This window comes from Epinephelus fuscoguttatus, linkage group LG20 (genome assembly GCF_011397635.1).
Source record: "Epinephelus fuscoguttatus linkage group LG20, E.fuscoguttatus.final_Chr_v1".
NCBI lineage: Eukaryota > Metazoa > Chordata > Actinopteri > Perciformes > Serranidae > Epinephelus > Epinephelus fuscoguttatus.
Window position 1 is genome coordinate 32,125,031 of NC_064771.1, and position 25,482 is coordinate 32,150,512.

The window sequence follows — 25,482 nt, forward strand, 5'->3', positions numbered from 1 at the left end:
CCCAAAGAGTCAAGTTGGATCATTCAGGGAGTCGACAGCATTGTGTTGTTGAGCAAGACTGAAGAGGTGGCTGCTTCCAGCACTCCTTAAAACCACACTCCACATGCCAGGGATTCCTTCTGACCGCACAACTGGGCAGAAGCAGATGCTTGATTGATGAATAGACTTTGTTAAGTGTGTTTTCTCCATCAAACAACTGCAGTGTCTTTGAACTTCCTGACGTTTATTATTGTGGTGATTTTACCCTTCAGCATCGGGCGATCAAGTTGTGCAGTTTGTAAAAAGCTAAGATTTACACCAGTAAGGAGTGTGTTTATCTAGAACGGTTTTCATCTATCTATATAAAATCTGAAGTCATAAATAAAGTTGGTTTTATTTGTAGAGCATAATCTCACACAGATACAATTCACATTTATTAACTGAGCAATAAAACTGTAGAAAATTAGCAGAAAATAGTAGAAGATAAAAACATTTATAAAGTCATTGATAAAAAGGGTCAAGAGTTTCTCTTTTTCAATCAGATACAAATGTTAATAGAGTTGTATAAATGGTAATAAACATCAAGTCTGCAGTTTTAAATATCAGGAAGTAATTAATAAAAGTTAATACACAACAAGTCTGCAGTAGTTTATAAATGTTAACAAAGCTTTTAATAAAAATATTGCAATAATTTACAACTAATAAATATACACTATAGATTTCAAGGGTTTACCCTCGACACTGTGAGGTGGTTCCGATGAATGGTTGTTTAGAAAATTGAAGAATGGACATTCAGACAGAGACTCTTCCCATCTTAGAGTTCTTTCAGACCTAGAGTCGTCTCCTTTGGTCTGAATCAGGGACTCATGTTGTTCCAAAGTTGTATAATTGCCTAGAGTTGGTTGGTGTTCTCACGGCAGCATTTACAAGCGGACCAGATCAAATGCCTTGTGTGAGAAAGCTGCTCTTGACTGGTCAGAATTTCCATGTGGGAAAAATCCAGGAAGTAAAGCAAACGTTGAAGAAGAGTACACTTGCAAGATAAATGTGACACTTTCTAATGTCACAATGGAGGGACAACTACGCAGGTTGATTTTAGCGCTGCTCATCGTGGACTATATTGCTGTCATTGTTCATTTTAGTCAAAGCATACAGTTTGAAAACGAGGTGCGGCTCCAACTAGAAAACAATGTTTTGATGCATTGGATGTGCTGAATGTGCATATTAAGGCAGTACAGGAGGAGGTGCACATTAATAATCCTCCAGGACTGTAACATGCTCATGTTTAACCCAAACAATGTGTCATGTGACTGCAGTTGCTTCACATCCAGGTCGGAACACATTCTCACCACAAACGAACCGCACCAGAGTTTGTTTGTAACCGGACTGAGACCACCTCTTCAAGAAGGTCACGGTCCGGTTGTTTTTGTGCACACCTGAGTGTGATTGCTGTGTTCACACCTGCCCAAACGAACTGCACTGAGGGGGCAATCATATGCCACTGGTTATCATATGACGACGATAAAGCCTCCAGAGGCGAGGCCCAGTATATCTGACTTATCCAGTGTAGCCAGGATATCTGGGCCAAGACTTCCTCTTCTGTGCACTGTTGGCGTCAGCTATAGTCAGTTCATTCAGAGACTGCATTTCGGCCTATATATTCCACCTCTTCACATGGACCTGCTCTTCAAACGTGATTGCTCAATACTACTCGGACCACAAACAGAAACCAAAACACTTCCAACACCAAGATCTTGTCACAGCGCCTACAGATTCTGCTTACATATGTAAAATCCATTTATAAAGATGAGTAGATATAAACATTTCATTCTGAGGTAATAAAAACACAGTGGTTCTTATTGTCAGGTGATTATCCACTAATGAACACATAGTTATGAATATGATATTCCATTCCTGCCAGTATATCCCCCTAAATCCTACACACTAGACCTTTAATGCACTAAAGAGCTAAGAATTTGAAAACCAGCCAGAGCGCTGTTCACAACCTGGAACCCAAACATTGTCCCTGTTAATGATTAATAGCCATTAGTGGAGTTATTAGTCAATAGTTAGAATCTGTAAATGTTCTTTTCTTGTATCCTGTTCAATATTTGAAACTTCTTTATAATCACTCATTTGACTGAGGCCGAAAGGAAAAGAAAGCACTCTGCCTGCTCCATGAGGGAGTGTGCCTGTCTGTAGGATAGACTGCTCGATTATAAAGCATCTCTCTGGGCTCCATCATGCAGCGTGACAGTGAGGACGCGGCCCTGGACCGGTGACAGCACCCATAAGTCTCCACTGGGGCCCCTGGCAGGCTGTCTCATGACTCTGTGCAGGTGCCTCCTGTTCCTACTGCAGTCGCCAGCCAGCCAGTCAGCCCCTAAATGGCTCTTCTCCTCCTCCGTCTCGTCTCCCATCGTCTTTAAGCTCAGCTCCATCACGTCACTCAGTAAGATGTTCCACAGCCATGGAAGGGCTTAGCGTACGACGCCATGTTTAGTCATTAGCGAGCAGGAGATCTTGTGAGTGGAGCTGTATGCAGTATCGGATGTCACATCTGACAACAACTAGAGAGAGGAGCAGCATATGTGTGTGAGTGAAGGGGTGACGGATCAAAGAGGAAAGCATGCCTGTGTTAACCTTCAGCCTGGTGATGGTGCAACTTCAAGAGGACGCTGCTAAAATAAAGATACACTTGTAAAACTGGTGGGATTTGAAAACAGGTTGTTGGTTTCCTGTCAGATGCATCGTTAGCATGAAACGAATTAAGGAGTAGTTGGGAAATGCACTTGTTGCTTTGTTGCTCAAAGTTAGTTGAAAACATCGATACCACTGTTTTATGTAATTTCCCACCACATTCTCACTCCCAAGTCATCAAATAACGGCACTTTGTCACGCCCCTCAGCATCTGATAGCAACGCCCAGGACACCCTGTAGCAAAATAAGACGCACAGCTGAAACACATTGTGACATGTGGTTAATGTTGTGAAACAGTCGTGGTTAGGTTTCGGCAACAAAACGACTTGGTTAGGTTTAGATCAAATGTTTGGGTTCAAATGGTTTTGGTTATAATAAATACATTTGTTATGTAAGGTAACGTGACATAAATAGGTTACATAACTGAAGTCAGTGTGCGACAACCTTACGTAAATGGCATAATGTTACATTCATTTTCGGTTTCACACTGGATGTAGATATGTAAGATACATAACATTATTTTTTAAAAAAAATTTGGCTTCACACTTAACGACTTAACGTAGGCATGTAGGTCTAAGTTACCTAATGTTACGTTAAAACAACATTGCCTTAAAACGAAAACAACTTTTAGTTTTGAGACGTGCATAATTTTGTATTCATTACATTACGTGATGTGACAGAGCATTATGTTACGTTAAAACAACATTGACTTTCAAACGGAATATGGGTACATAGGTCTAAGTTGCGTTACTTTGCATTACATTGCGTTGCGTTAAAACAACATTGATTTCTGGTTTCGCACAGGACCCAGGTTTGTAGACCTAAGTTATCTAACATTACTTTAAAACAATGTTGACTTTTGGTTTCACATGGGATGTAAGTATGTAGGCCTAAGTTACTTAAAACAACAACAACTTTTGGTTTTGAGACGTTGTACATAGGCCCGACTTTCGTCATATTATGTGACGTGACGTTATGTTACCTTAAAACAACGTTGACATTTCGTTTCAAACAGGACATGGGTACATAGGTCTCAGTTATGTTATGTTACATTGCGTTGCGTTGCATTGCGTTGCTTTGCATTGTGTTGCGTTACTTTGAAATAATATTGACTTTTGGTTTCACACGGGACGTAAGTATGTAGGCCTAAGTTACTTAAAACAACAACAACTTTTGGTTTTAAGACGTTGTACATAGGCCCAACTTTCGTTATATTATGTGACGTGATATTATGTTACCTCAAAACAACGCTGACATTTGGTTTCAAATGGGACGTGGGTACACAGGTCTCAGTTACGTTATGTTGCGTTGCATTGTGTTGCATTGCTTTACCTTGAAATAATATTGACTTCTGGTTTCACACAGGACCTAGGTTTGTAGGCCTAAGTTATCTAACCTTACTTTAAAAAACGTTAACTTTTGGTTTCACACAGGACGTAGGTACGTAGCCCGAAGTTACATAACATTACGTTAAAAAACAATGCCTTTTGGTTTCATACAGTTCATGGGTATGTGGGCCAACAACGACTTTTGGTTTTGGGACGCAGTACGAAGGCCTAAGTTACATTATATTACGTGACATGAAGTGACGTGATATGACATTACATTATGTTACGTTAAAACAACATTGACTTTTGGTTTCACGTAGGACAGAGGTACATAGCCCTAAGTTATGCTACATTACATTAATACAACACTGACTTAAAAAAAATGGGAACATAGGCTTAAGTTGCGTTATATTACGTGACGTGACGTGATGTGACGTGACGTGACTTGACGTGTCAGGTTTTGTCTGATCCATCCACCTCACCCCTCTCCCACTCTACACAGACTTTCTTGCCCGTATGCCACGTCAGTTGCTCTTAACTTCAAGAATTGCTGGGGATAAGTTCAGATAAGATCAGATGGGGCTGAGTTGCTGGAGCCAACAGCTGCTTAGCTTGGCTTAGCAATAAAGATTAGAAGCAGGGGAAATTGCCATTTTATTTCATACAAAAACATGTTCATTTTACGTTAGCTTGTGTGTTTGACTATTTCTTGAGCACTGTTTTCCAAGAGTCTTCGCTATTTGCCTGGCGATAGCTAAGTTAAGCTAAGCTAACTGGCTGTGGCTTCGCATTTAACAGGCAGACGTGATAGTGCTATCAATGTTTTCATCTGACTCTCTGCAAGAGAGCAGATGTCTGTTCCTTTAAAACAAAAACTACACCGTGAAACTGTTTTTAAAAAATACTGACGCAAGCGATGACAATGAAAAAAAGATGCCTCTTTTATGCATTTGTTTTCCTTCTGCCTTTACGTGTGTGGCCTATGACACATTTGTCCTCTCATTCTCTGTGATTTGATCGGTATTTGATCACCTGGCATGGACAGGCGTACTGATGAGGACTTGGTGTACTCTTTCTTTATTGCAGTCAGACAGCTGTCCAACAAATAAATTATTACTCTTTCACTTGATGCCTCCACAGCTGCGATTTGTCAAAACCAGGAGGGCTGCGATGAAAAATAAATAACTCGACAAACAATTAGTGCATTTCATTGCTTCCCAAATACCAGACACACGCCTACGCGCGCACACACACACACACACACACACACACACACACAGAGTTCTTATAAAGGCACTGGCATGACATGTGTGTCTATGAGCCAGTTGGACTCTGGTTGTAAAATCTGGTTTGTAAGGAAACAGACCAAACACTCAAAAACGCAAATGTCCCACTGAGTCTGTAAAGACCTACTCAGAATGTTAGCAGAAAATCACAGCTTTTCCCAAAATGCCAAAAACACAAAGGGGGTCTGGGTACTTACAACTGCGTAGCTGGGGTATGAGAGCAACCACTGCTAATTGCCAGAGCCCATAATGTTGACAGATGTCCTGACAGAGAAATGTGCAGAGAGCCTGGAAATGCTCTAATTTCTGCTGTCTAATATTAATTTACCTGGATACTAATTCAACTGGAGGAAGTGGTGAGACAGTGGAACAGCGTCGGACAGCAAATTTAATGATCACGATCAGAGAAAGTAAAGGTGTCATAAACAAGAGTTAGGCCTCTCTTTATGTAGGAAAACAGACACGTCCGTTTCAATTGCTGTAAACGTCTTTGCCCTCATACTTTCATGTGTCCTTTATGTTGGCACAAATACTGCCGATAGGTGGCACTAGAGGGCGGAGTCAAACGTGTCAGACAACAACAAACTAGGCGACAGTGGAGGAGCTTGTAATAACATACCTTCACACAGGGACAGTGTTATAGATGGTGGTGGTTTGCAAGGCCAATAAATACATCGCAACATGTGGACGGAGAATTCTCTCCAAACAGGCACAAACACAGACTAAATGGACACAGAGTACAAAAAGAAGGCTCACACCTTGTTTCCACTTACCTCTGTGACTGGTGTCCATAGATTCATAGGGATGATGCCGCCAGTGCCCAATGCAAGGCAGTGCATTTCTTCGCAGATGGGTAGAAACCTGATGCTCTTGGAACATTACTGGGACAAAAACAGGACCAATATTGCATGGTAACAAATTAGTGAAGATGTTGACCTGCCAGGTATGTGGCATGTTTTGTGAAATATTTAATTAAAAAGATGTATGAATGAGTCATAATGAGGATCTGACTGTATATAATGTATAACCATATTTTAGCAGAATAACATTACTCAGATTCACAGTGTGTTAAAACTAGATAAACGAGTTATTTTTAATCAGACAAACTCACTTGACAATCAACAAAGGCAACTGAATTAAAGGAAATAGCCTGATAGCTAGTTAGCAGCCTGTTAGCTAAGCTAGCACACTGTCATACGGTCTCTCTGAAATCCACCGCAAAAGGTCCATTTTTTTTTTACATACTCGAGGCCAATTCCGGACTAAAATATTATGGAGCGGAGGAGTTTCACAGGCACATCGGATATCGCAGAGATTCCCATAGGAATGAATGGACTTCTGGTAGGCTTGTATCTGTACACATACGTAAGTGGAAACGAAACATCAGTCAGTGTCGGTATATGTATCTAACGTTGAGCATAAATGAGCCTTATCTCTCTGAAAGTCAATCAAAGTGTTACTTGAGGTTTTTACCTGTTAGAGGTTTTTTTTTTCTAATATCTTATTCAATTGAATTCTTTTCCTGTCTGCCTGGGATTTAACAGTTTATCCTAAAGGTACTTGGTTCATCTTCTCTTCCCTCTGTCATTTTAAATTTCTAGAGATACAAAGATAATAATCAAATAGAATTGTAGATGATGCCTTGTGGTCCACCACATGTTGGTTTTAACACGGTACTACAACTTTCGAAAGGTTTCGAAAAATGCATTTCAAATATTCAGTGGACACTATGCGTGACAGGGGTTTAATCAATGATGATGTATTAGATTTTACAAGAAAAGCTCGTGTTTTGTATCTATAATTTTAGATATAAAGTTACCAGTAACTACAATAATTAGACGGGAACTGCCCATTGGTCCGACCATATTAAACTCATTGTTCCAAAGTCCATTCCGAAATCATCATGATGCCCTGTGGTTAAGGTCTGGTTAGGTTTAGGTACAAAAACCACTTGGTTAGGGTCAGGAAAAGATCATGATGTGGGTTAAAATGAAAAAGAAAGTGACACACACATAAGCTGTGAGCCTGCTTCGCCTCAAGCCTTTCCCAGCTGACCCAGAGCCGGTCGCGGCGCACCATCAAGGTAGAAATATGCCCGCCGGGAGCCGTTCAGCACCGCGGACCGTCGGACTAATGGGATGTCATGGACCAATGACATGGACTCCAATTAGACAAACATAATGGGGTAAAGAATATAGTTTTTGCCTCTGGAACGATGTAAAGGAGAAGCAAAATGTATGACCATAAAATAGCACTAAAGTGCAGTATTTGAGTAAATCTATGAAATCACGTAACATATAACTGATGATATATTAACCCTCTGAAACCTTGACAAAGTGAGTTGATTTCTTTTAAAAGACATGGGATGAGCAATGAAAGAAGAAATGACCCCCAAAAATAGCAAGAAAGCAGCAAAAGGAGAAAACTAAAAGCAAGAAAAAAAAGTTAAAAACAATCAATCATGGAAATGACCTGGAAAGAGTGCTTACAATTTCAATAATTCAGCAATAATATATATAATAATAACATTAACAGGTGTAGTATTTTCCTACCTTTTTTCTTTTTTCCTAGTTTTTTAAAAAATTTTCTCTTCATCTTTTTCTTCAGTTTTGGGGTCATTTCTCATGAAGCTGCTCATTGCCTTTCCCCCCATGTTTCTGAAAGAAATTGCACTAATCTCCTTAATTTGGTTCATATGTTTAAATACTTGCAAAAGGCATCCGAAAGCAGCACAGGAAAAGTGATGTCGCTCCAGGTTTCAAAGGGTTAATACAGTGTATCTGTGCGTATGTCTGTAAAAGTGTGTGTTTATACTGTATATGCGCATGTTTGTACGTACGTATGCTTGTGGATATATACATGTGTATGAACTTGCAGATATATATATACACACATATACTTCTGTACATACAGTTTATTTATTGTGTGGACTGTGTTGCTTGTTCAATTTATTTTTATGTTTGCAGTGTGAGAAGGGTGGGCGAGTTATTTAACTCTGATTTATTATTTTGTGGCTGTGTAAGCAATCATGTACAAGTCCTAGTTTATGTTTTATTATTATTGTTTCAGTTTTGATTAGTCAGTGGATGTCAAATAACGGATCTCTAATCCCAGTGTAAGAAACAGCTCACAAGTTATCCTTGAGCTTTGTCTGCATTTGAAATGTGTCATATTTCTGCTCTGTTGGGAGGATATTTTGCTTTCAAGCCAGCTGCAATCCAAATATTTTCTGAGAGATTTCATTGCCCTGAGGCGTATTTCTGCTAAATCACAAACACCCAAAGGACCGAATTAGCACAATTTAACAAATCTGAGCTGTAATTACACACTTTCACATTACGTACTGCCATCGAACGTTACAAAACCATTGATCTAGTAGAAATAATACGTAAGATTGTTCAGCATTTGACTTCATGTTACAAGTTCAGCAAGTGAAAGAGGGGGAGAGCAAGATGCTGCACTGATGTTTGCGCCATTAAAAACATGCATCCTCTTGTGAATAACAACAGAGCGCCGTCCAAATGGGCCGTTGTGTCGAAACCTTAGATCACCAAAGGGAGAAAGAAAAACTTTTTGCAAGTTAATGTCTTCCTTTTGGAACCACTATCACACACGCATCTTGAGAAATAAAGTGCCATCTGACTCCTCTTGTATCTACAGTGCAGGTTCAAGAGCGAAGCAAGATGAACTCAGGATGGGTCAGATAAGTGCGTCAGGAGCGCGTGTTTTTCTGACGGTGGTCATCGAGAGGCGCTGCAATATCCATTAGGAACGACGGTTCTATGGACAAATAGAGCAGGGTGTCTCGGAGGTGCTGATTGAGCCGGCAGATGGAGTATAAATTATGATGAAAAGGCATCAGCAAGGTTGACCCCCCTCCATCTATGCTTAATCTGCAGCCAAGGAGAGATTTTTATTTTCCTTGCAAGATCAGGGGAAAAAAACGGCCAGGGAATCATTCTGCTAAACCCTCGGTTGGCAGGCTCCGTCTCGGAGTGGTTCAGCATCTGTTGCTTTATTTTCCAGTGGAACTCTCAGCTCTTTTTTTTTTGCCTAAATGATTTCTTGCACCATGTGAAATTGATTAATCTTTCATGATAGCAGAACTAGCTTTAATCCTGAAAATGTCCCACATCTTGAGACCAGTTTATAAGATGTTTTGGCACTTAAAACCTGAGGCGCTATCAGTTTAATGGAGGTCGGAATAACATATCGAATGGAACGAGTTTGTGTGAATAAACATGGATAATGGCTGGTTCTGGTCTGGTCTGAAAATGTCTGTTCTTGCCATGTTGTGGTAGTAAAGTTTAGTTTAGTATCATAGCAATTAAGCACATGAGTCGTAAAACAGAAAACGATACAAACCTGTGATGAAATACAAACTGAAGACACACATTTACTCAGGGCATTAGTATAATACAGCTGGCCTCTGAGTCCATCTGAACCTTGAGCAAATACTGCTACCAAGGCTGTACAGTTCTCTTCATTTGTTAATTTAATAACACTATTTTCTCCAGAAATGTATTTTCAAAAAAACTAAAAGATAAACAGAGTGCAAGAACAAAACCTCCCAGGCCATAGTAACTACACCCAGCCCAGCCACCAGAAGAAAATGTTGGCATTGTAAGTTTCTGCAAATCACGAATATGATACATTTGTACAGTTGATGCATATCATATCAACATTTCTAAACTGAGTTAGTGTATAGACCCGTTTAGGGCTGATGTCACAATGTCGCAGTTTGTCAGCTGGAGGCAAAACCTGCCTCTCCCCCACAGGGCTGTAGGCTACATAGGAGTCTTAAAATGTGGTCTTGTTGTGTTATTGGGTCATATTGAGTCATGGCTCAGAACCAGCCGCCACTGCCCGTCAACAAAAACAAAGACAACTATGGTTAGATGCGATGAGACCAAAGGACTGGACGGAGGCGAAAAAGTATTTCCTGTTGTAGGGATGAATCACGTTATGTGTATTAAGGGTTATCATGTCCACCTCATCAGAAACTGGGGAGGGATTAAGAGGAACATTGGATTTCTACATAACGCTAACTTTTTAGCGCGTTAGCTTACGTTAGCTTTGATAGCAAAACAAACTGGAGGAAACCGACACTCTACACTAAAATGAGAGCCCTGTTGGTTGAAGAAACGGAGCGTTCTGTTTCTATATGATAATATAGTATAGTATAGTTAATCACACATTAGCTATGCTTCCATCAAAAAGTGATTTGAATCATTGGGAAATGCGCATTAAAAGAAATACAAATCCTGTGCGTTTCCATCAAATGTACAGACTTTGGTGAAAACTACGAACTTGCACGAGTTTTCTGCAGAACCGGAAACACAACAAGTCTCGCATTCTTCTTCTTCTACGTTTTCTGGCGGTTGGCAACCAGCTTGTAAATGCATTACCGCCTTCCCGACCCAGAGTGTGGATATCACCACAGAGAGAGGTGCGCTACGTCAGACTTAATTCGAACATAACTGTTTCCATCCCCCGTTTTGCAAATCAACATTTTTTCGAATCAACCAAAACCCGGCTAAAGCGAGCGTATTTTAGTTTGTGTGAATCAGGGGATTTTAATTCGAATTTTGGCGTTTCTATCATAATTTTCCGATGCGATACTTCTAGATGCGCATCTAAACAGTCTGATGGAATACATGGCTAATGACTCCGCTCGGCGCTCTGCTGCTCCGTCTCCACAGACAGAGTGACCAGAGTGCACTCCGCCACCCCGAGAATGCGTTGCTCTCTCTACATTCAGACATATGGGAAGTGAACACCAGGCTCCCAAGAGAAAGTCCAGGGTTTGGGGCGTCGGTGGCTTAGTGGTAGAGCAGGCACCCCATGTACAAGGCTGTTGCCGCAGCGGCCCAGGTTCGACTCCAGCCTGTGGCCCTTTGGTGCATGTCACTCCCTCTTTCTCTCCCCCTTTCACACTTGTCTGTCCTGTCAAATAAAGGCTAAAAAAATATATCTTAAAAAAAAAAAAAAAAAAAAGAGAAAGTCCAGGGTTTGTCAGAACCAACTGCCACTTCCCCAAAAGGAACTGCGGCATAGCATAACACTGCAAAAGGTTGAGTCCAGCTGCCTTGCAAACTGATGCCACTTGGCAACCTATCATACCACTGTGAAAGGTGGCTTTTGGCGTCAGTTGTCTGATGCCGAAATCACTGCCAAAGCAGTTGCATTTGACGACTTCAGAATTAGAACAGGCTGGTCTAGCTGCACCACTGCAGGCCTCTGTTCATGACCAACAAAGATTGTGATTTAAGGAGACGAATATCAGTTGTTTTTTATCAAGACATCACTGCTTTCCCGCTGGGATAGTGGCATGAAAAGTGATTGTTTTTTAATGAGACTTTGCTGCTTTTCTTGCCCAAAAATTGGCACACAATGCTATTGTTTTTTAGTGAGACATCACTGCATTTCCAGCAGGGAAAAAACAGGTATATTAAGCCAAAACATGATCTTTTCTTAACGGTAACCTGGTGGGGTTTATACCTAAACACACGTTAACCAAAGCATTGTTGAAACATGAAGTTTCAACATATCTGCTACATAATAATGTGTAAATGTATCGTATCCGTGATTTGCAGAAACCTACAACAGCAACATTTTTTCTGGTGATTGCGTTGCAACACCGGTCAGAGATCACAAGTGAGGATGACACAATTCTTTTCACTTCCACAACCTGACTCAGAAGACGACAAATAAAAGAGCCGAAAACCATTTCCAATCCTGCACAGTCAGTTGCAGTGAAGCCTGACCTCTTTCCCTGTGACTCCATCGTGCACCTGTGCAGCCGAGGACCTTAGGGACGGTCCCTGTTCAAACCATGCTTGGGGCCTCGGGCTTCCCTGTCGTGCCTGATGAATGTCGGTGAGTCCCGGGGTCCTCTCCCCGTAGGTGTGGGTCTCCCTCCAGAGGCCCGATTAAAACGGCCTGCTCTCTCAGCTGTGTTTGCCGCTTGTCAAACAGTCTGGTTTACGGGCTTCATTAGTGGAGGAGGTGGGTTACATATGGGGAGTGTGTTTTACTGCCACTGGCTGTCTGTAAAGTCCAGAGATCACGACTTGTCTGACACTCAGTAAATCAGCCAAGCTTTTGCACATTTCTGTGCAGTCATGGAGCACAAGTGCAAACCGGATGGGAACGAGGAAGAGAGGAAGGCTGTTATTGTTACAGAGCAGGTTCAAGAAATGTGAAATGCTTAAAAGTACCACCAATACAAAACTGAACACGGTGAGATTTTATGATATGTAATCAATGTACTGTATGTGTAAAATGTTTTATGGGAACCGTATTTTGGGTGTTTTTTATGTGCAAGCACGAGTCAATAATTAGTTCAGTCTGATTTTAATCTGCAGCTTTTCTGCAGCTGAGTCCTGAGGGTTTACTGTTGAATAAGTGTGGCTTAGGTTAAGCTCCGTGTTGACATCATACTATTGCAGGTCATTTGCATATTTTGACGCTTTCAGAGTCATTCTATGGTAACTGGTAAGTTTTTTTTTTTTTTTTGTTTTCAATGGCTTAAGGCCCGCATTTTGTACTCTTTTAGCATTAGGTAAAATTAATTAAATAATAAAATTACCATTTTTTAATTTTGTAACTATTTTCTGTTGAACTGCAATCATTTTTCACATTTATATGAGCTAACACTCAATAAATATTGCATAAATCTCAGAATTGTTTTGTTTTTAGGAGCTTAAATACTCCCGTCTTCATGGGAAATGTGTTAATAAAAATTGTTTTTTTGGGGAGAAAATGTATTTGTGTACATAAGTTTCATGTTCTACCTGTTACACCAGTGTATCTCTGCATGAAAATACTGTACTGTTCCTTTAAGTGACATTTGTAAGAGGAAATGACATCATTTCTACTGTGTTTTGAATTTCTGAAAAATAATATATATATGTATTTGGTACGTTTTTCTTTCAAAACCTTCTCTGTCAAGCACAACATATCCACTCCATAATGCAGAAAATATGAGGAAAACAGTTTTTAAATGGACTAACTTTAAATTTTCAAAATGTATTTGTGTAAAACATGATTTTTTTTCCATTTAGCTGCATGCTGAGTGTGGTGTTAGCTTCGACTAAAGACAGAACTTTGGCAATATCACTGAATCTTTTCCACCCTTTTACATTCCTCTCCGTCACAGGCTGATATGTGGATATGAGTTTTAAAAAAAATCACTGCCTCAGCTTGCAAAACATGTTTTATTGCAGGTTGAACGTAGTCTTAATGCTCTGAAATGAAAACTTCTGCACATGGTTATGATCAAAAATTTTAGAATTCCAAGGTCTCGTCTGAACACTGAACATGGAAGGGCTCTGCATGACAACCTTTAAGGCTACCTGTGTGTAAATTTTCAATGTTATATAGTCATACATTTTGCACACTAAAAAACAGACAGTTGCACAAGTAATAAAAATAATAACAACAATACACTAGTAAAAATAATGGAAATCGGCTCCTGATTCTTGTTATTTTACTTAAATGTCAAACTAGTAAATAATTAAACTGAACATCCCCTCTAGACATGTTTTAAGACACAGAAAATACTGTACTTGGAATAAAAATTTGTGTTAGATATGGCTGTTACCTTCTTAAAAAACACCTACTTCCTCCGACATTTATGAATATGCAAGTTTCCACATCACACTTGATAAGTTGCATATCTTGGGGTCACAAATCCTGCTCCTACATACATGTGTTAAAAATTAAAACAGAATTAGTGATGGAAAATACTTAAAATATGCAGTATGCTTTAGAATCTGAGATATCGGCAACAGCAAACGTGATGATAGAGCCACAGAAGAGGTCAAACTCCAGCAATACTTGTGGTACCAAAAACAACACGTTTCAGCTTGTGGCTTTCATATGTGTCCTCATACAACACATTATAAAGTGCATAAAGAACCATAGAACCAGCAACCTGAGAAAATCATTATCATATGAGCGCAAGACGTGAGGAGCCTCTCAGTAACCACCAGTGTCTGTGGTTAACATATTAAAGGAAAGTGATAATGGTTTTACAGGGTGTTTAGAGCACTGAGAAAACTACTATAGCCAAATACAGACTCGCTGACATTACTGATGACACTTGCTAACAAGGCAAAGGTCAGTTAGGAGACTGAAGTGCTGACATTTGCTAAGTTATGGCTGTAAAAGAGATCATCAGTATTTTGTTTGGATTCACTGTGACACAATGATGAAATTCCTGATTTAATAGTAGAAACTCGAGATGCAAAAGAGTGGTCTGGTGAAAGCACAGTAGATTTGCGAGTGTGTCAGTAATGATAAGAATATTTAGTTCCATAAAATAAAGGAAAATGTAAACTGTTAAATAAGAGACCACTTGTTCTACATTTGGGAGGCAAATATTGTACTTTTTACTCCACCACGTATATTTGACAACTTCATGTTAATTTGCAGATTCAGATTTTTAATACAAAATATTATTCAACTAATTAATTGTGATATATTATTATAGGTTAAGGTAACCAACACCATATAAGGTAATTAAAAAAGGCCTCACATGAACATGTCAATGCATCACCAACTATAATTTATTAATTTTATATATGATGGGCCTTTCTGCGTAATGAGTACTGTTACGTTTTGTACTTTAATTACTGTTGCTTGCAACGGAATATTTTTACCATTACTTTTACCAAAATAAAAGATCTCTTCCAGCGGGGGGAACAAAAATGGAAAGAGCAATTTAAATATTTAAAATTTAAAAAAATGTAACTTCTAATTCTGAATAATGACAGAGGTAAAAGAAGCATGAAAGAGGTAAATTAAAATATAAATTGTACTTTTATTTTTAACCCTTGGTCACCATCAGTGGTCGGTCAGACACACCTGTGATTGGTTGAGAGGAAAAGGAAACAAAATGGCGGAGAGGCGGGCAAAGCGAAGGGGCGGGTTACCGGGCAAAACAGGCGGAAAACGGCTAGTGGAGGGCGGGCTGGATATCGTCGGAGTCGCCGACAGCTTGGAGGAGGTGGCAGCTATCACAACATTTTACCAGGTAACGTCAGCTGAGTCGTCTGGAGGTTGGTGTTCCTGTTTATTTGCGGTTGTTAGCCGCTAAGCTAGCGGAAATAAGGATGCTAATCGCGAAGATAGCATGCTAGCTAAAGTAGGTTATAACGGCTGGCGTTTGCTAGCTAGTCTCTGAAGTTAGCTTACTGAGTTAGCTAACAACTGTGAAGTTGGACTCGACGCTTCAAGGCCAGACAGACCCCGCAGTGAGCGGGAAAGCTGTGCGGGTACTCTGGTGAAGATGTTGGGACTGTTCAGGTGCCATTGGTGGACAAATATCTGGTTTCATGTCAGGTGAAGAGTTCAGGCTCTGCTGCAGCGGCATGATAACCTCCTCTCTCCAACACACAACGGTAAGTTGTACATTTTATTTCTTTATTGTGATAGTTACTTTGTGCACCAGCAACATTTGCAATGCTTTAATTGTGTGTGTAAAAGAGACTATGTGGGTACATTAAAGTGAACTGCAGTGAGATATGCTGTGTTGAATATTGAGGATTGTAGTGAAGATTTGCCAAGGGGACCTTGACATACTATGTATATTTAAAGAATGTAACTAAGAAAATGTACTCAAGTACTCCACTTGAGTACAGATTTGAGGTATTTGTACATACAGTACCTTGATTATATTCATTTCATGCGACTTCATACCTCTTTTTCACCACAATTCAGCTATAAATATTGTACACGTTACACCACTACATTGATTTTGTAACTGTAGTCATCTACCAATCAGGAATTTGCATTATAAAATGTGATGCGTTGTTTACGCCAGCGTATATACAATTAGAGCTGAAAGGATTTGATGACTAATCGTTTTTTTGATCAACAAAAGATTAAAACTATTTTTATAAGTGACAATATTTTTTGTTAATCAGGTTTAGACTAGGAATGCACAATAATATTGGCACGTCATTGGTGTCGGCCAGTATTTGGCTTTAAAATGAACTTTTAGAATTGCCTGACGTGCATTTTTGTATTTTGCGGAATGTATCCACCTTATTTTTCACGGAAACATGGAGGCAAAACAGAACGCAGCCAGCTTCCGTTTTTTTGTGTGACACTTCCGGTCCAGCATTCTTACCACTGTGTAAATGGGAATCGCCTTGTTGTTTACCTTGCTGAGTTTAGCTATATATATATATATGTATATATCACATATGTATTTTTCACGTCACTATATCACCGTTTAGACTAATCTGATGTTTGTAAAGTCTATAAACACAATGACAGAACAAACATTACTATTTCTGTGTGCACATTTTGAAATTAATAACGTGGTTATCGTAGATTAGCTGGACTAACCGTTAGCTGTTAGCCGTTAGCCGTTAGCCGTGTCTGTAATAACTCACTAAACTTACAAAGTGGCCCGTGAAAAAAATATTTTCTCCAGCGGATGTCTTAGTTACAGCATGATTGAGCTAACTGGAGTAGTTTCATGTTGTATCCGACAACGGGAGGCTTTTAACGGATGACGATCTTGATGTTAGCTTTGCTGCTAGTGTTAACGTTAGCTGTCCCTGTCAGCTGCAGCCACTGATGCTTTCTAGACATCGTGATTTCCCAAAACTGAATAAATACCACACATAGCAACACAAAACTGCTTTGCTAGCTCAATCATGTTGTAACAGCTGGATGGTTGATGCGTACATGCTGATTCAGGTGCTATCAGAGTCGCTCCGCGCATCACTATGGCTTAATGATCAACTCAGTCAATTAAAACAACCTGTCCTGTGTTAGGAGTGCATGTCGCTGACAGAAAGAAAGAAAGAAAAGGGAAAAAAAGATAGAAAAGCAGCGTACACCTCACACATTTATTTCTCACAGTTGCGCACATGTTTGGCTGGCATGCAGAAGCACTGTCTGTGTCGAGGGTGCGAGCCGCAGCTTCAGCTGCTCAGGTAGAGAGGCTTAGCCCGGTGTGTTTTTTTGCTGATTCGGTTCTGCAGGTTCTCTGCTGGTACACTGGAGACGGGGATCAAGCAGTTTGTCTCACGCGGGATAGACTGTGCTTTTTTGGTTCATAGTTTATGATTGACGTGCGATTTATTCGCGTTTAGAGGGAATAAATTTCCGTTATAACGGAAACGTGGGCACAGTTATCTATATAAAATACACAGACTAACTAACTGATTGACTAACATAAACAACTGAAAATTGAAAAAAAAATAGCTTGCACCGCTAGCTCCGGTAAGGGAAAGCATGAGGGAAAGCGGCTGACCAGAAGTCATGCACAAAAAAACTAAGTTGATCACTATTTACTTCTGTGTTTGAAAATAAGGTGGATATTACTGTGTTGGAGCCATATGTTTGTGTTAAGTATATTATCCTGCTGCGCCACTAGGTGGCTTTTGTCACTGGCTGAGGCAGGCCAAGGTGTTGAAGTTCATGCCAGTAAGCAAAGGTGTTGCTGATGCTAGGAAGCAAACAGTTTTCGGAAGTGGTCGTATTAAGATATGGCTGTATTTATTGAAAGTTTGTGTTGAAAGTTATTGGACGTTATCCGGACATTACGGACACTGGTGAGTATAAGTATTGAAAGGTATTGTATTTCATGTCTCCATCTGCTGTTGGGCCATCACCATAATATGATGTTAATACCATTACAGAAGAGACTTGATGATCACTAAAATAAGGCAGGGAAAAAGTGGATATATCAATATCAATATTGTTATCGGCCAAATTAGTTGTTATATCGGCATATTGGCATAAAATCCACAATCGTGCATCCCTAGTTTAGACATGAGATGACATGAACATTTTATTTCATGATGGTCCCGGTCAAGATAATTGCGATTTTCCTGATAATTATAAAAATATGCTTAAACTCTTAAAAAGCACTAAAACATATTTGAATCACTTAATCTTACAATGGTTAAGAAACAAATGTTGTTATTGCATCATGGACAGGACACACATCTTTTCTAGTGAAAAACAACAACCTTAAAAAGCCAAGGCTTATTTTACTATTGCTCTTAATTAACTTGTGATTAATGCAGACTGTCAAGCACTTTACTGATGCATGCCACCACTTGGACTGCTGTTATAACAGGGACAACGATGGAAATAAGTCCTGGACTTTTTTGTTCCATCCCTGACATGTTTTTATTGTTTTAAATTCTATGTATTGCTTGTGTCAATAAATCAAATCAAATCAACTTTTGGAAATGGCCTTATATTGCAAGATAAGACTTACTTTCGTGAAGACGTATCCAGCTCTTTGTGTTAAAATTGGAACTATTTAATATTGCATACCTTGCCTGCAATGAGAGTTATGATTAAATTTTGCAGAGTGACATATAAAAGACATGAGATGCCACTATGGTTGTCGATGTTCAATTGTCCTACGTTCTTTTTCAGACTTGAAGGGGCTCAAGTTATCCAGAGAAGCTGTCTCTGTGCTCTTACTTCACCCACAACCCTTTGATACGTAATTTAGTAACTAGTAAGTCTATAGGTAAGACATGAGAGAGAAGCCTGCTTTACATTATCTTTCAATATAAAATATTTCCTGTTTTATGGTCTCTCTTTTATTGCTGGTTGACCTGCAGTGTCTTTGGTGTTTCTGGAAACAATATTTAAAATGATCCTCATAATGGAAATTCACCTCAAACAACTCAGTGAGAGTGTTTTTTATCGCGATCCACAATTGAGTTGTGTATCATCCCTATGTTTGGTTAAATAAGGATGGCAATATATTATTTTACAATGACAATAGAGCTGTCAGCGATTTACAATGGTGATTTACAAGTGAAAAGCCTCAGTAAGGTTGTGTTGTTGTTTTTGTTTGTGTTGGGGTGCTACATGTCAAAGTTTAATGACTGGAAATAGAAATGAAAATGTTGGTTTCTCTATGTGAGGGTTTTTTTGTTGGTCGACCACTGCAGTCCTCAGTCTTCTCAAATTAAATTATTTGACCTTTACCAGAGAGCTTATTATATCAAGTCCCACTGCCACAAATCTTATATTTGGACTTACTGGCCAGAAATCTGCACTCTTACCAAATATCTCCCCTAATGCAGTGGGACATAAGAGTGCCTAATGCCAGTGAGTGAATACATATGGGAGCAAATTTGTTCCATCTCTTGGAGATTTAGTTGGAGGTAACCTTATATTTTCTGAGTTTTTCTTGTGGGGAGTCGACTGACTGAGGAGACGGGACAGGGAGTCACAACAGAAGCCCTCATCTGTTCTACTTAATGCAGACTGACTATTGGCTGTGACTGCCATTTTAATTCTCACCCAATCAGGCCACTTTCACTATTGAAGTGCTGGAAAATAGTGATGCAGGCTTCAAGGCCCGTGCCAGCGATGGCAGACGTGCTGCTCTGTGGTAGCAAAAGCAGTTATGTTTCCCAAGACGTATTTCAATTTAATGATGCAAGGAAAACGAGGGCTTTCCCTTGAGCTTACTTTTTGACTATTCCTATTTTTCAAGCAATTTCACCTGTCCACAGCTGGGCTCAGATCGCAAAATGATGTTGTGCTGAAGCATGACATCGATGTCTTTTAGGGGTTGTTGTGGAAAACTGGGAAACAAATGACTTCAGTCTCCACTGAGGCATTGAAATACCTGTATGTGGGTGTGCTGTCACTAAGGGGTTTTTAGTGCTTTGGCACTGAGCTGACAAGCCAGCAAATCTGGCAACTTCTGTACGTCTTTGCCGGTTTTCATCATCCACTTTCCTGGTGGTCTTCAACCTACCAAGTTAAAGCATTCAGCCGGCTAAGTGCTCGGAGAAAGACCTGGCAGGGACGCAAACCTGGCAAAGTGGCTTTTCATGCAGAGACAGAGGAGTGTGTGTGGCACATTGCACGCTGGTACGTGAGTGTGTGTACGGTGGTGGTGGAGGGGAGGGCGCCTAGTGTGAGAGCAGGCAGCTCTGTCGTGAATTTAAACAGCTCACTGAGGACTAAGCACTGGCAGCCGAATGTACATCTGAGGTGACGCGTCATATAAAAAAGGCAGCGAGCGTTTAATCTCCTTCTCCTTGAAAAAGAGCAGCTCCCTCTTTCGCAGAGCTCCCAAAAAAAACACTGCATTCTCCAGCAACGCAGATGGGGGTTGAATAATTCATGGCAACACAGGCAAAGTGTCCTCATGCTGCAGTTCTATAAAAATAATCCCATAACATCATCACACTCACCCTATTGCTTGCGGCGCTCAAACAAGCCAGCTGGGAGAGGTCGACTGGCCTTTAAGCCTCGTGACTCAGACTTCATTCACTGAGCCTCCTCTGCTCTTTGTGAAGAAAACTTTGTACAAAAGAGAGAGGCATTTTGATAAAAAGGAACTTAGATTTGGGGTTATTTTGAGAATCTAAAGATGCAGATGTGTCGCTGCAGCCTGACCACATTCATGAGAACGTTTTAAAAATGATCAAGACTAAAGCTGAATGCACGCTTCCACTGCAGAGCCGTGCTTATTGCTGCTCCCAGCACCAATAGAGAGTGCTGAGCTGCAGCGTGCCAACTAAAGTAGTACACTGAGTACACTTTGCACCTCTGCGTTAGCTTAAAATTATGTGTTGCCACTCACTACTTAAACTTCTCACCTGAAGAGCTAATCTCCACAGCTGTGGCTTGCTAGGCAGTATTGTTTTTGCCGTTGTCTTTATAAAGACAGTATCGTGGGACATATTGCTCGGGGTATTTCTCCACCTAAACAACTAGTCTCTCCTCATCAGTTCTTCGACACATGAGAAACAGGGATAGCAAGAGGCGAGGAGAGGAGAGGAGAGGAAGTCGAGCTGCCATGGGAGCAGGGATGTTCAAGAAGTGGGGAAAGAATGCGTTTTGTCAAGGTTGGTGAGGCTGGATATAGGACAGTAGTGTGAAGTGTCGCTGGGCGGTGTGTCCACGAGTGCTGGTACATGCCTTGCCGCCGCCAGTGTAGGGGTTGTATGTGGAATATATTAGTTGGAGCTGTTTCGTAGGGGTGTAAATCACAAGTTTTGATATAATATCAGTACGTTTTCTCTTTGACTTTTTCTTAGGTGCTTGCTATCATCTTGGCGCTGGGCTGGTTGCACTGTTTGAATTTTAGGAAGGAGATGGGCTATGATGGAAACTGACATAAGTACCATGGGAATTTCAAATGAAGGCGTTATCTCGAAGATGACAATATATATTGATGTTTTAACTTTGCATTGATGATATGGGAGTGTTGATTTTTGAATATTTGTCCAGATTGATGTAGCGTTAACACCCTGACTGTTGGATGCAAGCAGCTGGTGCTGGTGTATTTTGATCTTAAAGGGGAACTACACCCATTTTCAGTATTCATTAATGTTGTTCCTATGGTCTCAGACAGTCCAAAAATATTAGCAAATATGAACAACTCTCCAAAATGCAAAAGCAAGAGTGTTAAAACTCAAATTAGTGATGTAATTGGGTGTAAAGTCTGGAGCTGCTCCATAGATGATGAATTGGGAAGGATATTACAGATGACACTAAGAGCACCCGGGGGAATGTTGTGAATACATGGGTAAATTTTCATACTTGTCTGGTGGGGTTGGGTGGTACATGACGATGTGCGATATGTCGATATATTTTCAAGCAAGGTATAGATTTAGACAATACCGTTTATATCGATATAAATCAAGGTACATAACGCCATTCTTTGGAAAAGCCAGTGTGCATCTACCGTCTCTCACACTCTCTGCACAGCTTCCCCCACTTACTCACTCACAAGTTCTCCATCAACACTCAGAGAGACACAGAGCTGCTCCTCTGTTTAATCTCTGTTCATTAGTCTACAGTGTGACATTGGTCTGTATGTTGCACAAGCTACGCTTAATCAGTCCAGCACTGCCCTGCTGGTTTGTGTGTGATGTGGACCATAGTGTGTCGCCGTTCCTCTTTGTAGTTGTAGTCTAATGTGTGACACTGAGACAGCGCCTGGATGCAGGCGACAGATGTGTTGTAAAAAATGCAGCGACAACACAGACGTTTCATATGGATGTATATAATGAGGACAAAGGGACTCTGTCTCCTTCCCTCCCTCGGCCTCTCTGTTGATGCTCTGTGCATAAATAAATAAAAATATTTAAATCATTTTCCAGCACTAGATTCATGTGAAAGGCCAACAGATGGAAAATGACTGTTTGACTCCCCCTACAAAGATTTTGAATTTGTTTAAACTACAGTGGAGTTAGACCTACTTGATACTTGTACATTCATGTTATGTTTTGTGTCCTGTGCTGCAACCTTTTAACCCTCTGTAGCTCCTTTGTTATGTGCAAAAACATTACTGTCAACATCAGCATGCTAACATGCTCACATTAACATCCAGATGTTAAGCAGGTATGACGTTCTCCATGTTTACCGTCTTAGCTCTGTTTGCTAACATTTGCTAATGAGCATCAAACACAAAGTGCAGCTGAAGCCGATGGGAATGTCGTTAGTTTGCAGGTGTTTGGTCACAAACTAAAGTATTGGATACACTGACATGATGATGGCTGTAGATGTAAAGTGAGAGAATCAGCAAATTCATTAACATGTAATGTGTGGAAAAGACCAAAATATTTGTACAGAATTTGTTGGCAGTCCATCCAGTAGCTGTTGAGATATTTCAGTATTGATCAAAGCGGAGGACCAACAGATGACATTCCTGGATCCACACTGCTAGCACGCCTAAAAATATTTGACTGAAACAGTGAAAACAAGGAGGAAAGAAAGATAAATGCTAAGTGTCGGCAGAGAGGAGATGGACTGTGTGTTTCCTGACGCGAATGTGTCTGAGCTCAGCTTCCAAGGGGGCAGAATACTTGTTTTGGCCCTTTATGTTCGTCTTGGCAGAAGCAGCATTAACAGTTGTCCACCCCTTCCTTTAATGTGCGTCCAAAGTCAAGTTGAACAATTTCATTAGAGCAGCACTTTGCCCTCCTGGGATACAGATAGGGAGACAGCTGACAGGGTCGAAAAAAGCACGGACTGATGATAAAGGATAAAAAAGCAGCCAAAATGAGGTGAAGACTGAATTGGTGCGATATTTCACCCAACCTGACAGCACTGTTGTGTTAGATGTAGTGAGTGCAGTTGAGTTAGCTTTGAATATTTTCCCTCACGTCTCCCTTCTTTGGAAAAGTGAACTGAGAGGTGAAACAATGACAAACTGACACCTTGTGGCTCTTTGCCAAACATTCCCCCTCTGGAGTGATGTGATCTCCCCCACAGAGGATATTAACAGTGACCCCTCATGTTCATAATGTGACCCACGGACAACCTTGCCTCTCTGTCTGCTCGGCTTGTTCCAACTCCAGTCAATTTATTCAAGGTTTCCCAATTTGGTTACGATAACATGAACCCTGAAAAGACATTTACATTGTGATAATATTACGGGCCAACTGCCTGGGAGCAGTACTGTTTAGACGTGTAGTCAAAAGCATAAGCATGGAATCAGTGTTTAATCCTGTTTATTATTGTTTCTATGCAGCGTGGAAATATTGGTGTAATGCTCACGATTCCGTGTTAACCCGAAGCATAATTTAAGAAAAAACTTGTAGCTTGATGGCCCATTACTTTTGATTTTGATCTGCATAGATCTGTCATCTGTAAAACAGTCTGAAGACATCACGTCAGCGTAAAAAGTCACCGTTGTTCATGAAACAGATGATTGTTTCTCCAGACATGCATCACTGTGAGCACCGCTTGTAATGAAGCTCTACATCTATTGATAGAAATACTTCAAAAGCGCCTCTGTTGCCAGTGTTTGCACAAACAGGCGGCACGGTGGTGTGAAAAAGTGGCTTTACAAGCACATAAAAGCGGATACAGTTACAGCACACTGGCTTGTGGTCAAAATCTCCTAAATGGTTAAAACAACAGTTGGGTTTGTGGGTTTTTTAAAATCACCCCTTTCTCCCTCTTGAACTCGGGTCAAAAGAAAACCGTGGCACACTATGGTTGAACTTGAGTCCATAAAAGGAGTTCAGCTCAAAGCGGTGTAATTTATGCTAAATGGTTGTGGTTGAACATGATATTTCTATTTCATTAAAGCAGTTTAGTAATGTAAACCTGCGGAGAGGTCCTTATGGACAACTAAACAACAACCGTGACATGATATTTAGTCATACTTAAAGTGAAATCTGCAGTTAGTTAATAAATACCATATTTATCCTTTGCATCGTAATGATTGTTGGGAAAATAGGGATGCACTGGGGAGTAATGTTGTATATCTGCAGAAGGAGAGTGATTGAACTAATGTTCTTTATGTCGGTAAAAGGCTGGGGCTCATCCAGATTTCACGTGCACATAAACACACACGCATAGCCGTGGCCACATCCGTGCGCTCTAGCCCCATGGGCCAGGGTGAGTCTTTTTCTCTTTGTTCTAGCCGAGTGCCTGATTAGAAACATCAAGCATAATTTCCTAATTGGGCTGTCCTAACCACTTTCATCTGGAGGATACAAGGCGAGCAGGTACAGCCGTAATCTAATAACCATGAACGTGCGGCCCGCTCCAACAGACACATGTAACAGAGGATGTTCGCCCTGTGACTCAGCCTTTTCCATGGAAGATCTGAGTTATCATCGCCGGCATCATCCCTCCCCCTCCAGCACTGCATGGCCTACAGCAGAACCACTGGTGTGTGTGTGTGTGTGTGTGTGTGTGTGTGTGTGTGTGTGTGCGTGTGTGTGTGTGTGTGTGCGGTACCTGCTACAGGCACCTGTGTCATTAGCGTGAGGAGCTGTTGCTCTGGATGCACAATTTGGATATTGTCTGTGTCCTGCAGAAACTTAAAGCTGCATTAATCAATGTTTTTTCTTTAAAAAATGTATCAATTGATAGCGTGTACTGTAAAAGGGATCAAGCTCTAACCCGTTGATTACCAAACGACAGTAGCTGTTTATCTCAGAAGCTGATGAAGACTAAAACAGAGCTAAAAGGAGAGTGAACGTTTGACTAACATCAGGCTGGCTAGAAAAACAAATGACTACAGTGTTAATCTGTACCTGCCAGCCTGTCTGTGTAACAACTGCTTGCTCATGTTTGCCTTAACTTTGATGGCGACAGCATGTCAGTGTTGTGTTTACAGCTTTTTGTTTCTCCACCTTGTGGCAAAAATCACTGGTGCTGAAAAAAAAAGGTGTTCTATTTAGTAAATGAGATCAAATGAGATTTTTCGGCTTGTT